Source organism: Oncorhynchus mykiss, chromosome 1, assembly GCF_057628025.1.
Source record: "Oncorhynchus mykiss isolate SJ-2025 chromosome 1, ASM5762802v1, whole genome shotgun sequence".
Taxonomy (NCBI): domain Eukaryota; kingdom Metazoa; phylum Chordata; class Actinopteri; order Salmoniformes; family Salmonidae; genus Oncorhynchus; species Oncorhynchus mykiss.
The window spans coordinates 38909325-38925781 of record NC_143022.1 but is presented as its reverse complement, the minus strand read 5'-3'; the positions used below and the strand labels follow the sequence as shown (position 1 = coordinate 38925781).

Here is a 16457-nt window from a genome sequence, read left to right as displayed (position 1 = left end):
ACGATGGCTGCAGAGGCTGGGATCCTTGGGATATGTTGCCTCCTCTGTATTTGAGGTCTTACCAATGCCTTGCCCAGCTCCTCATGAAAGAGCCTTCTCCTCTGGAGCTTCCCTCTGTTCCCATCTGGGTTCAATACCATCCAGATGACAAAAGTGTTGTACGCCGAGATGTCCAAGATGTTGAAGAATATCACAAGTGGCCAGCGAAGGCTTCTTCTTTTGCAGCTGTAGCCAGTCACCAGTTTGTCTGAATTGTCCACCCCTCCCATTTTGTTTCATTGTAATTCATTATGATTTCTGTTTTTTGATGTTCCTGGCCACAGATTCTCCCATCCCTATGCAGTGTAGCATATTTTTGCCTTTCTATGGCATGTAGGACACTTGGGATGTGTCGGCCGTGAACACAAACTTAGAAATAATAGGCCTGTTCCATGTATTCAACAGCTGAGGTGGGATCTCTGGCTTGTTTTTCCATACTGTTCCTACCATCGTCAACTTCCTCTTTAAGGAGCTCCTGTTCCAGCTTGTGTGACGTAAAAAAGTAATTGCTTGTGATGCTGTGGTCACAGTCCCTGTGTCATGTCCAGGACAAATCACATCCCTTGATTCTTCTCAGGGGCTCCTCCATCTGGCTTCCCCTTATACACTTATACACAAACAGCATCACAGGCAGCCCAGATCTTGATTCAACTTTTTGCGGGTATAGACGGTACGAACTGTCTGAAGTGGCAGCGGCCACTAAATGGCATAAGCTGCTAATCAACAGAAATCTTGGGCCCAGGGTTAGAAAACAGGGGGACGTGGTCCACCCACTTGTCCCACACTGATCTGATTGCAGCCAACTTGTCTCTCTGCCACCGAGCTGGTCTGGTGTCACGGTTAATGAAGGGGATAATCCTGGAAATAATGTGACAGTTGTCCAGAGACATTGTTACACAGAAAAGTTCTGACAGTTTCTGCATCCCACAGGGATGGACTGGATTCCCCATTTGATCTGAAAACACCAGCAAGGACAAGAACCCCAAAGTATACATGTAAATGAGTTTGGTCCATCTCCTTCCATCTCTCTACAAAAACATGCCTTCCCTCCTAATTAGTGCAGTCCACAATTATTTTCTGGATGTTGTCTGGGATGAACAGTTCAAAATAATACTTTGTGTCCTGCTTATGAGTAACCGCAATCCGCGTCGGCCCTGGTTGCATCCTTATCACATTGGCCGCCATGCTGGGTGGCTCATTCCTTGGGCAAGAAGACCATTCAATTTCATTATTTTTTTTACATTTCTTCCTGCAGGCTGCTGATGAGCTGGTTGCTGACGGGCTGGTCCTGGGGCTGGCTGCTGACGGGCTAGTCCTGGGGCTGGCTGAGGGTCAATCTCATTCTCTTCTTCCAACTCACTGTCAGACTCGAAATTGACAGAGGCATGATCCTCATATACGGAAAATTCTTAATCTTCCAAAGTGGAAGACGCTCCTTCCACACAAGCTTCTCTCTCTGCAAATATGATTTGAGCAGAGATTATTTTTGCCATACTGATTGATTTTGGTAAGGAGCCCCACATACAAAGCTATTTATTTGTTTTTTTCCTCCTCCAATTTGCACCTGGCTGGGGTAGAGTTGGGGAAAATACTGAATTTTTAGCAACGCATCAAAATAATTTATCGAAATAATGTATTTAAATAACATTGTGCAGGTTCCCGCAAGGCATTGTGTAGTTTCACACACTACAAAGGGTAAAGAGAGTACGAGAAAACCAGGACACAGGCAGACAGGCAGGGAGATAGACAGGTTCTTGGTGCTATGTTGAAAGAGCAGACCCAGGGAGGAGGAAGACAGAGTGAAGGCATTCTGCATACCTTTGTTAAATCTTTACTTGTTTTCACTTACACACACACTCTTCCACACTTGTATTACCCTCGGGTCCAGTCAACCCGAACACCACATATTTAATACAAATTATGTGTAGGGGGGTGCATAGTGTGCACTCAATGAAAATGTGTTATTTTACATGTTCCTCACAGAAAATGAGCCAAGGCCAATGAGTCTCAGGTTGAAAAAATAATTTATTATATAATTTTTATTTTAATAAACATTGAAAATGATCTGAACACCACTCCACCATACCAAGGGTTAAACTGCCAGGCCACACTACCTGGAAGGTAGCCTAGTGGTTAGAGTGTTGGACTAGTAACTGAAATGTTGCAAGATTGAATCCCCAAGCTGACAAGGTCAAAAGCTGTTGTTCTGCACCTGAACAAGGCAGTTAGCCCAATGTTTATAGGCTGTCATTGAAAATAAAAATATGTTTAACTGACTTGCCTAGTTAGATAAATAAAGGTAAAAAATTCCCCCCTTAATTTATGTTGCTGTAGGCAATCTGCTGCCGCGTGCACGTGTAGAGCGCAAAGGAACAATGCTTATTTGTGGAAAATGTGATATTTTTAACTAAAGCTTAACTATTCAAAAATTAGATATTTGGCAAAGGTGGGTGTTTTGGAAACCTCACCTCTTTCTGATACAATATAGTAATGTTACGGTGTCAACACAGCTTGGGGTTCGAACCCAGGCTGTGTCACAACCGGCCATGACCGGGGGGCCCATAGGGCGGTGCACAGCCGGCCCAGCGTCGTCCGGGTTAGGGGAGGGTTAGGCAGGGGGGGCTTTACTTGGCTCGCTGTGATCCAGCAACTCCTTGTGCCGGGCTGGGTGCCTGAAGGCTGACATCAGTCGTCAGTTGAATTGTGTTTCCTCCGACACATTTGTGCGGCTAGCTTCCGGGTTAAGTGAGTGGGTGTTAAGAAGCGTAGCTTGACGGGTCATGTTTCGTTTGATGCATGACTTGACCTTCGCCTCTCCAGAGCCCGTTGGGGAGTTGCAGCGGTGAGCCAAGATCGTATTTGGATATCAAGAAAAAGTGGGTAAAATATATTTTTTTAATTCTAAATGTCTTACCTGCATGTGACTGTAGGAGTACTTGAAAAAGTCACTTTTTGGCACTCCAGGGATTTGGTCCTCTTAAAACGGCTTTTAACACAAATTCTGTTTGTGACAATGAAATTCTAACATCGTGCGTGTGTCAAACTGACTTCCTCTGCACTTCTACCGTTAAGTAGTAATTCAAACCATTTTTAGTAAGACCCTTGTGTTATTCAGAAAGTGTCTGGTTTCTGCTAGTTTGTGATAATTCATGAATGGTATATTGAAACACCTTCTCATGTGATGGTGTTCAGGATCTGGAATTCAAACAAACACATTTGTATTGATTAAACTGTTACAGGGATACTTTGTTTTATTTCAATGTTGAATAGCATATCTGGTTAGATTGACTAGATGGATACCCTATCCACGTTATTTCATTGGAGGCCAGGAATCTCTGACAAAAGGGTACAGTATGCATAACCCATGCAATCACTTATCTGGCTCCTCGTATCCTTTGTCACATTGGAAAGATTAGATCCCAATTTGAATGAGCCGTGCTGAATAATTTTTTTTCAAAGCGAATACATTTATGCAATCAGATAGACTGCGGAGGAAGAATAAGGAGGTGATGACAGAACCACAGGCATAAAGACAAACCAGCAATCAGCAAACAGACACTTTTGTATAGTATATCCTTAGTGGATATATCATACTATCCCAAAAACGCACTGATAATAAGTAGCCTATGACTCCATCTGGAAAGGAGCAATGTGTGTTTGGAAACACTGTCTCCTCTACCGGAAGATACACTTTAACTTTTTGTTACCACAGAAACAAGTGAGAGGTTCCTTTGGATAGCCAGAGTGATAGAATACATAAGCAACTTTTAACATGTCTGACTATCTTCCTAACACACCATCCAGAGCAAGCTTGACAACTTCAGCCAGTTAGCTTAGGTGTTTGACTGCCAGTGAGCGATTTGATTAATACCCCGGGCGAATCAGGTTAGCGTTGATTGCATTCATTTTGGAACCAGGCCGTCTCCCAGGTTTGGGCCAGGTGTCCTGTTTTGGCCGATGGAGAAGTCGGCTCAAAACAGAAGTGACGTAGGTTAAGCACGTGGCGTAATGAGTAGGATTCTTTCACATGCAAAAGTAATTGCTTTAAAAAGTATATCTATAAAAGGCTTTATATGCCTTAAAATATATTGAAAAGAGATGTGTGTTTCCAAACGATGCATCTTGCTAGCTTGTGGACAACATGATCGAGCGGCACAGATTACTGTTTGATTTGAGAAAGGCTTCATCCTCATCGCTTTTGCCCATTCATGTTTCCCTGTTCAGCCCAGTACACTTAATCAAACTTTCTTATTGTGAGATCAGATAAGTTAGCTGGACAGCTGGTGTCCGCTCAGAGTGGTTTGAGAGATACTTTATAAGCTAACACCCCGTGTTAGTGGGCATTACTTGAAATCAAACCCCACCCAATCAAACCCCACCCAGCTAACAACAAACATTCTCACAACTTTAGAGAATATTCACTTAAGAGTCTCATTTGGTAATTTCCTAACATTTTCTTAGGAATGTTCCAGTGACATGCCAGGTCTGTTTCCAAGATACCATTCCCTTAATGTCAAACGGAACATAGAAGATTATTCCATCAACTTCCCACCAAACTTACACAGAACATGGTTGCCATGTTCTCAGAATATAAGATATTAATGTTCTAGACATATTTCATGGGAATGTTGCAAGAACATTCCTGTGTCCAGTTTTCTGAAGGTTAGGAGAATATTCCAGCCCACTGATCCCACTTACACAGAGCTACCTTACACCTTGACCTCTTTCTCCCCTCTCTGTTCAGATGAAATCCTGCGACTAGTGATGTCCAGCCGCCCAACAACCTGCCCACTTGAACCCATCCCCTCCTCCCTTATCTAGACCATCTCTGGAGACCTTCTCCCATTCCTCATCAACTCATCCCTGACCACTGGCTGACTTCAAGAGAACCCAAGCCTTTACTCCTATGATGTCAACTACAGACCGGTATCCTTTCTTTCTTTTCTTTTCAAAACACTTGAGCAGCTGTCTAACCAACTCTCTCAAAATGATCTTCTTGACCCTAACCAGTCAAGATTCAAGGCGGCTCACTCAACTGACATTGCGCTCCTCTGTCACAGAGGCTCTCCGCTCTGCTAAAGCAGACTCTCTCTCTCTCTCTTCTGTCCTCATCCTACTAGGTCTATCCACTGCCTTTAACAATGTGAACCATCAGATCCTCCTCTCCAACCTTTCAGGGTTGGGCATCTCAGGCTAAGCACACGTCTTGATTGCATCGAACCTAGCAGGTCGCTCCTGAATTGACTAATTGTAAGTTGCTTTGGATAAGAGTGTTTGTTAAATGACCAACATGTAAAAATATATACAGTGCCTTGCGAAAGTAATCGGCCACCTTGAACTTTGCGACCTTTTGCCACATTTCAGGCTTCAAACATAAAGATATAAAACTGTATTTTTTTGTGAAGAATCAACAACAAGTGGGACACAATCATGAAGTGGAACGACATTTATTGGATATTTCAAACTTTTTTAACAAATCCAAAACTGAAAAATTGGGCGTGCAAAATGATTCAGCCCCCTTAAGTTATTACTTTGTAGCGCCACCTTTTGCTGCGATTACAGCTGTAAGTCGCTTGGGGTATGTCTCTATCAGTTTTGCACATCGAGAGACTGAATTTTTTTTCCCATTCCTCCTTGCAAAACAGCTCGAGCTCAGTGAGGTTGGATGGAGAGCATTTGTGAACAGCAGTTTTCAGTTCTTTCCACAGATTCTCGATTGGATTCAGGTCTGGACTTTGACTTGGCCATTCTAACACCTGGATATGTTTATTTTTGAACCATTCCATTGTAGATTTTGCTTTATGTTTTGGATCATTGTCTTGTTGGAAGACAAATCTCCGTCCCAGTCTCGGGTCTTTTGCAGACTCCATCAGGTTTTCTTCCAGAATGGTCCTGTATTTGGCTCCATCCATCTTCCCATCAATTTTAACCATCTTCCCTGTCCCTGCTGAAGAAAAGCAGGCCCAAACCATGATGCTGCCACCACCATGTTTGACAGTGGGGATGGTGTGTTCAGGGTGATGAGCTGTGTTGCTTTTACGCCAAACATAACGTTTTGCATTGTTGCCAAAAAGTTCAATTTTGGTTTCATCTGACCAGAGCACCTTCTTCCACATGTTTGGTGTGTCTCCCAGGTGGCTTGTGGCAAACTTTAAACAACACTTTTTATGGATATCTTTAAGAAATGGCTTTCTTCTTGCCACTCTTCCATAAAGGCCAGATTTGTGCAATATACGACTGATTGTTGTCCTATGGACAGAGTCTCCCACCTCAGCTGTAGATCTCTGCAGTTCATCCAGAGTGATTATGGGCCTCTTGGCTGCATCTCTGATCAGCCTTCTCCTTGTATGAGCTGAAAGTTTAGAGGGACGGCCAGGTCTTGGTAGATTTGCAGTGGTCTGATACTCCTTCCATTTCAATATTAATCGCTTGCACAGTGCTCCTTGGGATGTTTAAAGCTTGGGAAATCTTTTTGTATCCAAATCCGGCTTTAAACTTCTTCACAACAGTATCTCGGACCTGCCTGGTGTGTTCCTTGTTCTTCATGATGCTCTCTGCGCTTTTAACGGACCTCTGAGACTATCACAGTGCAGGTGCATTTATACGGAGACTTGATTACACACAGGTGGATTGTATTTATCATCATTAGTCATTTAGGTCAACATTGGATCATTCAGAGATCCTCACTGAACTTCTGGAGAGAGTTTGCTGCACTGAAAGTAAAGGGGCTGAATAATTTTGCACGCCCAATTTTTCAGTTTTTGATTTGTTAAAAAAGTTTGAAATATCCAATAAATGTCGTTCCACTTCATGATTGTGTCCCACTTGTTGTTGATTCTTCACAAAAAGTACAGTTTTATATCTATATGTTTGAAGCCTGAAATGTGGCAAAAGGTCGCAAAGTTCAAGGGGGCCGAATACTTTCGCAAGGAACTGTATAAATACATACAAGTACAAAGTATTCAGACCCATTGAATTGTCCACATTTTCCACATCAGAGTCCTTTAGGTGCCGGCTGTCATGTGCCTCTTAATAGCTTCTGTCTGGCCAGTCTACCATAAAGGACTGATTGGTGGAGTGCTGCAGAGATGGTTGTCCTACTGAAAGGTTCTCCCATCTCAAAAGAGGAATTCTGGAGCTCTGTCAGAGTGACCATCGGGTTCTTGGGAACATCCCTGACCTAGGCCCTTCTCCACTGATTGCTCAGTGTGGCAGGGCGGCTAGCTGTAGGAAGAGTCTTCGTGGTTCAAAACCTCTTACATTTAAGAAAGATGGAGGCCACTGTGTTCTTGGTGACCTTCAGTGTTGCAGACATTTTTTGGCACCCTTCCCCAGATCTGTGTCTCGATACAATCCTGTCTCAGATCTCTACGGACAATTCCTTCGAACTCATTGCTTGGTTTTTGCTCTGACATGCACTGTCAACTGAGGGACCTTAAATAGACAGGCATGTGCCTGTCCAATCAATTGACTTTACCACAATCAAGTTGTAGAAACATCTCAAGGACGATCAATGGAAACAGGATGCACCTGAGCTCAATTTCGAGTCTCATAGCAAAAGTTCTGAATACTTACGTAAAATCTGTTTTTGATTGTTAATAAATTTGCAACAATTTGTAAAATCCTGTAATTATGGGGTATTGAGGGTGGTTTCATGAGGAAAATGATTCATTTCATCTATTTTAAAATAAGACTGTAACACAACAAAATGTGGAAAAAGTCAAAAGGTTTGAATACTTTCCGAATGCACTTCAACTACAGTTGAAGTCGGAAGTTTACATACACTTAGCTTGGAGTCATTAAAACTCATTTTTAAACCACTCCACAAATGTCTTGTTAACAAACTATACTTTTGGCAAGTCGGTTAGGACATCTACTTCGAGCATGACACAAGTACTTCCTCAAACAAGTGTTTACAGACAGATTATTTCAATTATAATTCACTGTGTCACAATTCCAGTGGATCAGAAGTTTACATACACAAAGTTAACTGTGCCTTTAAAAAGATTGGAAAATTCCAGAAAATTATGTCATGGCTTTAGAAGCTTCTGATAGGCTAATTGACATCACTTGAGTCAATTGGAGGTGTACCCGTGGATGTATTTCAAGGCCTACCTTCAAACTCAGTGCTTCTTTGCTTGACATCATGGGAATATCAAAAGAAATCAGCAAAGACCTCAGAAAAAAATGGGAGACCTCCACAAGTCTGGTTCATCCTTGGGAGCAATTTCCAAACGCCTGAAGGTACCACGTTCGTCTGTACAAACAATAGCACACAAGTGTAAACACCATGGGACCACGTAGCCGTCATACCGCTCAGGAAGGAGACGCATTCTGTCTCCTAGAGATGAACGTACTTTGGTGCAAATCAATCCCAGAATAACAACCTTGTGAAGATGCTGGAGTAAACAGGTACAAAAGTATCTATATCGACAGTAAAACGAGTCCTATATCGACATAACCTGAAAGGCCGCTCAGCAAGGAAGAAGCTGACGCTCCAAAACCGCCATAAGAATACAGACTACGGTTTGAAACTGCAAACTGGGACAAAGATCGTACTTTTTGGAGAAAGGTCCTCTGGTCTGATGAAACAAAAATAGAACTGTTTGGCCATAATGACCATCGTTATGTTTGGAGGAAAAAGGGGAGGCTTGCAAGACAAAGAACACCATCCCAACCGTAAAGCATGTGGGCTCGGTGCTTTGCTGCAGGAGGGACTGGTGCACTTTACAAAATAGATGGCATCATGGTGAGAGGAAAATTATGTGGATATATTGAAGCAACATCTAGACGTCAGGAAGTTAGAGTTTGGTCACAAATGGGTCTTCAAGATGGACAATGACCCCAAGCATACTTCCAAAATTGTGGCAAATGGCTTATTAAGGACAACAAAGTCAAGGTATTGGAGTGGCCATCACAAAGGCCTTACCTCAATCCAATAGAAAATGTGTTGGAAAAAGATGAAAAAGCGTGTGCGAGCAAGGAGGCCTGCACCATCTCTGTCAGAGGAATGGGCCAAAATTCATCTAACTTACTTTGGGAAGCTTGTGGAAGGCTACCTGAAACATTTGACCTATGTTAAACAATTTAAAGGCAATGCTACCAAATTCTAATTGAGTTTATGTAAACTTCTGACCCATTGGGAATGTGATGAAAGAAAGAAAAGCTGAAATAAACACTTCTCTACTATTATTCTGACATTTCACATTCGTAAAATAAAGTGGTGATCCTAACTGACCAAAGACATGGAATTTTTACTCTGATTAAATGTCAGGAATTGTGAAAAACTGAGTTTAAATGTATTTGGCTAAGGTTTATGTAAACTTCCGACTTCAACTGTATATACAAATTATATGACAAATCAAAAACAGGTTTAGAAATTTTTTGCAAATGTATAAAAAAATAAAATATAAAATTTACATAAGTTGTGACCCTTTCCTCAGTAATTTGTTGAAGCTCCTTTGGCTGCGATTACAGCCTCGAGAATTCTTGGGTATGACACTACAAGCTTGGCACACCTGTATTTGGGGAGTTTCTCCCATTCTTCTCTGCAGATTCTTCTCTGCAGATCCTGTCAAGGTTAGATGGGGAGCGTTGCTGCACAGCTATTTTCAGGTCTCTCGAGAGATGTTCGTTCGATCGGGTTCAAGTCCGGGCTCTGGCTTGGCCACTCAAGAACATTTAGAGACTTGTCCCGAAGCCACCACTGTGTTGTCTTGGCTGTGTGCTTAGGGTTGTTGTACTGTTGGAAGGTGAACCTTAGCCCCAGTTTGAGGTCATGATCTCTCTGGAGCAGATTTTCATCAAGGATCCCCCTGTACTTTGCTGCATCTTTTCCTTGATCTTGACTTGTCTCACAGTCCCTGCCACTGAAAAACATCCCGACAGCATGATGCTGCCACCTCCATGCTTCACCGTAGGGATGGTGTGACGACCCTCCCACTCTGTCTGCCGTATTTTGTCTTTGTTCTTGTTTCCTTCCTTATTAGGATGCCGGTGGGCGGAGTTGAGAGGGTCGTCAGCTACATGGGAAACACCTGGGCCCAGGTGTTTCCCAGGATAAATACACCCCTTCCCCATTCATGGAGGAGACTCTCTCTCCATGCAGACATTTGTAGATTGTGTTGTGGTTCTTGTTGACTTTTTGTTTGTTTGCTTTGGCACCTTTCAACACCCTGCATTATCATATTCATGCATGCAAAACACTCACTTACGCTACTGATTACTGATTACACACATCATTGTATATTTTCCTTAGTTGCTTTAGTTAATAAATATATTTTGTTACTCCTTATCTCCACGTTGTCTCCCTTTGTTACGGGCTTTGAGCCGGTTCGTGACAAGTGGGGGCTCATCCGGGATATTTGAACTGTTGGTTTGGGAGACCGTGGAAGTACGTGTTTGTTTGTATATTGTGTTTGAGTTTAATAGGCCCAGTATTGGTTGCCTTTGGTTGGGTTGTGTGCTGCGTTGGAGAGAGTATAATGGTTAGTTTCCAGGCCCTGCCTAGCCTGGAAACGTTTGTTCTACTTTCTTTTGGGACATCAGCCTGAGGTGAGTAATCGGCTGTGTACCTCAGTGGGAGATTTGGGTAGGGTAGTGGAACTTGCTACCTGGAGCTATAGCTTTTTTCCCCTGATAGGCTTAGCGACATGTTTCATTTTTGGAATATGTTGGGCATGGTTAATGTTTGTTATTTTTGTGTGGTGTCTGTGGACTGAGCAGTTGTCTCGGGGGCACATCCGTGGCTTGGTGGAATTTACCAGCATGCTGGGGAGTTTTTCCTTGCCAGCGGGCTACAGTGCGTAAATTCCCACTGCAAATCTGCACGAAGACTAGGGTTGAGTTATTGTAGGTTTTGGGGAAGCTCCGTATCTCATCTCTCTTCTGTGGTGCTCAGGGTGATTGTCAATTATCGGGTTATGGTCTGGTGTGCTCAGCAGAGGGGAAGAGCGAGATTTTTTTTTTTTTTTTTGTGTTTTGTTGTTGTAACTATGGCATCTTATATAGATGAATTCATTCGCTTTCCATCGGAGAAATTGTTAGATTTAGGTACTAAAGAACAGCTGTTGAAGGTCGCTGAACACTACAACGTTGAGATTAGTGATAAACGTCTAAAGAATTCTATTAGGTTGATATTGAAGGCCAATCTGATGGAGAGTGGTATTCTTGAAGTTACCACTGAGCCAGCCTCTGCTGAGAGTTTGTCGTCTCCCCATAACGTTACAATGGCCATTCCATCGGTTAGTCCAAGTAGTCTTCTTTTTGAACAGCAGAAAGAACTGCTTTTGTTACAGCTAGAGCATGATCGGCAAAGTAATCGTGAGAAGCTAGAGCATGATCGTGAGAAGCTAGAGCATGATCGTGTAAAGTATGAAAAGGAATTGGCATTTAAACAAGATATGGAGCGTGCTAAAATCAAGTTGCAACAAGAACGTATAGAGTTGGTTAGGGAAGGAAAGATCTCAGGGGAGAGTTTGTTTTGGGAAGGTGATCCAGATTTACCTAGGGGTAGTTCCTCTTTTGGTCATGCCCCAGAGACATTTGATATTGTTGGGAACTTACGGTTATTGCCTCAGTTTAATGAAAGGGATCCCGAGACATTCTTTTCGTTGTTTGAGCGTGTTGCTGACGCTAGGAGTTGGCCTGATTCTGACCACACTTTAATGTTGCAGTGTGTGCTGACTGGTAAAGCGCAGGAAGCGTATTCAGCTCTTAGTGTACACGACAGTGCCAATTATGATAAAGTTAAAACAGCTGTGTTACAGATTTATGAATTGGTCCCTGAGGCTTACCGCCAACGATTTAGAACATTAAAAAGGGATGATAAGCAATCTCATGTTGAATTTGCGCGACAATTATCTTTACAGTTTAATCGCTGGTGTTCCGCCTCTGCAGTTGTGACTTTCCAAGGGCTGTGTGATCTGATTATGTTAGAACAATTTAAGGACACAATTCCTGATCGTATTGCCACGTATATTAACGAACAGAAAGTAAAGAATGTCGCTGAAGCTGCGGTTTTGGCGGACGAGTATGTGTTGACTCACAAAAGTGTCTTTGCAGAGCCTCGTATTCGGAAAGAGTGGGGGCGTTCGGATAGATTTGGGCTTCGCTCACCGAGATACTTTGGTTCACGGGCAGAGTTCTATTCAACTAAGGTTGAGCCTGACTCCCATGGTAAAGCTGACTTTGGGCAGGAGTGTCACTACTGTCAAGGTTCAGGTCATTGGAAAAACGAATGTCCACTTCTCAGGTCAAAGGGTGCTTACGCTAAATCCAAGCCTACCGCGTTAGCTGCACCTTTTCCACATCAGTTCACTCATGACTCATTTCCTCAGGCCCAGGAGAATGTGAAAGTCCATATTGATCCAGACTATTTACCTTTTATTACGGAAGGTTTTGTGTCTATGTTAGGAAGTAAAGACCTAGTGCCAGTGAAGATCCTGAGAGACACAGGTGCCTCTGAATCATTTGTGTTGGAATCTGTGTTACCCTTTTCTGCTAAGACTGATTCGGGGAATAGTGTTCTAATTAGGGGAATAGGTTTGAACACTCTGTCAGTTCCATTGCATAAACTGATGCTGGATTGTGGACTGGTGAAAGGTGAAGTTGTTGTGGGAGTGCGGCCTTCGTTGCCTATTGAGGGTATCGACGTTATCCTTGGGAATAACTTGGCTGGTGAGCGTGTATGGCCTGCCGTGTTTCCATCTCTAGTGGTTTCCACTAAGCCTTCATTTGTTGGGATTCCTGATGAGAGTGTACAGAGTTTCCCAGAGGTGTTCTCTGCGTGTGCAGTGACACGTTCTCTGAGCCGTGGCGAATTGGTCACTGCGCCGACTAATGATAATAATACAAAGAAGTATGCCACTGTTTTCCCTGTTATTCCGTTATCTGTAACCCGCTCAGATTTAATTAATGCGCAACGGGATGACCCCACGTTAGAAGAGTTGCGTGACCAAATTGTGCCTGTAGAACAGTTGGGAGATGTCGCCCATGGCTATTTTCTCCAAGAGGATGTCCTGATGAGAAAGTGGGTGTCTCATGATAGTTGTTTTCTGGGGGAGGCAATTAGTCAGGTTGTTGTACCAGTTAAGCTTCGTGACTTGGTGTTGGAAACTTCCCACAGCGACGTTGCTGGACATATGGGGGTGAGGAAAACCTACAATCGCATTTTAAGACATTTCTTTTGGCCTAGATTAAAGAGGGATGTTTCTGATTTTATAAAAACTTGTCACACCTGTCAATTAACTGGTAAGCCTAATCAAGCTATTAAACCGGTACCATTGTTTCCTATTCCTGTACTCAGCCAACCTTTTGAGTATCTGATTATTGACTGTGTGGGTCCCCTGCCTCGTTCTAAAAAGGGTAGCAGTTACCTGTTCACTGTGATGTGTCAGACCACTAGGTTTCCTGCTGCCTATCCTCTCCGATCTATCACAACTAAATCTGTGTTAAAAGCTTTGACTCAGTTTCTCTCATTGTTTGGAATCCCTAAGGTCATTCAGAGTGATCAAGGATCGAATTTCACCTCTAATCTGTTTAGTCAGGTTCTTCAACAGCTCCATATTAAACACAATTTGTCTAGCGCCTATCACGCGCAAAGTCAAGGAGCACTGGAACGTTTCCATCAAACTCTAAAGTCTTTATTGAGAGCTTATTGTACTGAGATGGATAAGGATTGGGAGGAGGGGTTGCCTTGGTTACTGTTAGCCGCTAGGGAGGTATCACAGGAGAGCACGGGTTTCAGTCCAAATTACCTTGTGTTTGGACATAGGGTGCGTGGACTTTTATCTGTTCTCCAGGATGACTGGAAGTCTCCCGAGCCTCCTCAGTCCCTGTTATCGTATGTGTGTGATTTCCGGAGACGGCTGTATGCCGCTGGTGAAATGGCTAAAGAGAAGTTATCATCTTCACAGGAGAGGATGAAGGGCATATTTGATCGCCGAGCTGAGCCTCGTCAATTTAGTCCGGGTGACCAGGTTCTTGCTCTGTTACCAATTGTTGGTTCTCCTTTTCAAGCAAAGTTTCAAGGTCCATATACAGTGTTGCGCCAGTACACTGAGCAAAATTATCTAGTGGCCACTCCAGAACGAAGGAAAGCACACCAGCTGTGCCATGTAAATCTGTTAAAACCCTATTATGCACGTTCCTCTGAGACTGAACAGTGGGATTCTGCAGAGGACGCTAAACCTGTTCTTTTGGCTGATACCGTTGTTTCCTTGGGTTCTTGTCGTGCTAGATCTGTGCATGAGGAGGAAGATGTTCCTGGTCCTGACGATTGTATATTGCAGGGTAGATTGAAAAATTCAGAAACACTGGATATCTTAGACAGTCTTCTCACTCACCTACCTGTTGATGGGCGGAAAGAGATGGTTGGTCTGATTCAGAGATTTCCAGGTTTGTTTTCTGATACACCTACACGTACAAACTTAATGGAACATGATATTGACATTGGAGATGCTGACCCCATTCGTCAGCGGTTCTATAGAGTTTCTTCAGAGAAACTACGTTGTCTGGATGCTGAGGTCAAGTACATGCTGGAGAGTAACATAGCAGAGCCTTCTTTCTCCAGTTGGGCTTCTCCCTGTATCTTGGTCAGTAAACCGGATGGAACAAACCGATTTTGTACGGACTACCGTAAGGTAAACAGTGTCACAAAGCCAGATTCATTTCCTCTTCCTAGGATGGAGGACTGTGTTGATCAAGTCGGTGCAGCTAAGTTTGTGAGCAAATTTGACCTGTTAAAAGGCTATTGGCAGGTGCCACTGACGACTAGGGCACGTGAAATCTCTGCCTTTATTACACCCTTTGGTCTGTACTCATATTCGGTTATGAGTTTCGGTCTGCGTAATGCACCTGCGACTTTTCAGCGACTTATGAACAGGGTTGTCGCCGGTCTGACCGGGTGCGCTGTTTATTTGGACGATGTAGTGATATATGCAGATACTTGGGAAGAACATCTGTCCCGTATTCAAGCCTTGTTCGAGCGTCTGGCTGCGGCTCGCCTCACAATCAATCTGGCTAAATGTGAGTTTGCTCAGGCAACCGTTACATACCTTGGAAAAGTGGTTGGGCAGGGTGAAGTGCGTCCTGTTCGGGCTAAGGTGGTAGCTATTGATGCTTTTCCATCACCAACTACTAAAAAGGAACTGATGCGTTTCTTGGGCATGATTGGTTATTACCGTAGTTTTTGTAGTAACTTCTCTACTGTGGTCGCTCCCTTGACCGATATGCTGAAAGCTAAGGCTGTTTACGTTTGGTCTACTCGTTGTCAACACGCTTTTGAAGATGCAAAGAGGTTGCTTACCTCAACTCCGGTGCTGGCTGCTCCTCGCATGGATTTGTCATTTACCTTGCAGGTGGATGCTAGTCATGTGGGGGCAGGTGCAGTTTTGCTGCAAGCAGATGTGTCTGGGGTTGAGAGGCCTGTTAGTTTCTTTTCCAAAAAGTTTAACGATTATCAGTTGAACTATTCGGTTATTGAAAAGGAAGCACTAGCACTCATTTGGGCGCTACAACACTTCGAAGTGTATGTCGGGTCGGGGGTAGTACCTATTGTGGTCTACACCGACCATAACCCCCTCACTTTTTTGAGGTCCATGATGTGTCCAAACCAGAGGATAATGCGATGGTGTTTATTTTTACAATCATTCCATCTCGATGTGCGGCACATCAGGGGATCTGAAAACGTGATTGCTGATGCGCTCTCTCGTGCACCCTGCTCCTAAATGTTTACGGGACTGACCATTGCTTCCTATTGTCATGTTCTCTCTGTCCTGTCTGCTCCCTCCTGGTCTTGTTTTCTTCGTTCCTCTTAAATGTTGCTTCCTGGGCGAAGGTTGCTGAGGTTTGGGGAGGCGATTGGCTGGGGCAAATTGTAAGTGTGAACACATAACCCCTCACCAATTTGGGACTGCAGGGGCTGGTATGTTGTTCCGGGGTCCTTGTTGGTCCCCGGTTTTATGGGGGGGAATGTGACGACCCTCCCACTCTGTCTGCCGTATTTTGTCTTTGTTCTTGTTTCCTTCCTTATTAGGATGCCGGTGGGCGGAGTTGAGAGGGTCGTCAGCTACATGGGAAACACCTGGGCCCAGGTGTTTCCCAGGATAAATACACCCCTTCCCCATTCATGGAGGAGACTCTCTCTCCATGCAGACATTTGTAGATTGTGTTGTGGTTCTTGTTGACTTTTTGTTTGTTTGCTTTGGCACCTTTCAACACCCTGCATTATCACATTCATGCATGCAAAACACTCACTTACGCTACTGATTACTGATTACACACATCATTGTATATTTTCCTTAGTTGCTTTAGTTAATAAATATATTTTGTTACTCCTTATCTCCACGTTGTCTCCCTTTGTTACGGGCTTTGAGCCGGTTCGTGACAATGGTGCCAGGTTTCCTCCAGACGTGACG

At 43.6% G+C, this 16457-nt stretch overlaps 2 long non-coding RNA genes across 2 annotated transcripts in view; one reads left to right on the top strand and one right to left on the bottom strand.

Annotated features, from left to right (window-relative positions):
* Positions 1-1339, top strand: part of LOC149985493 (uncharacterized) — a 39220-nt gene extending 37881 nt beyond the window's left edge. The window contains exon 3 of the long non-coding RNA XR_016494917.1: positions 1295-1339. This is a non-coding gene — a long non-coding RNA (uncharacterized LOC149985493). The remainder of the gene's footprint in view (positions 1-1294) is intronic.
* Positions 1340-14235: 12896 nt separating this feature from the next.
* Positions 14236-16457, bottom strand: LOC149985492 (uncharacterized). The gene is made up of 2 exons (XR_016494906.1): positions 15757-16457; positions 14236-14895 (listed from the first exon to the last, which is right to left on the bottom strand). It is a non-coding gene; the product is annotated as an uncharacterized LOC149985492 (long non-coding RNA).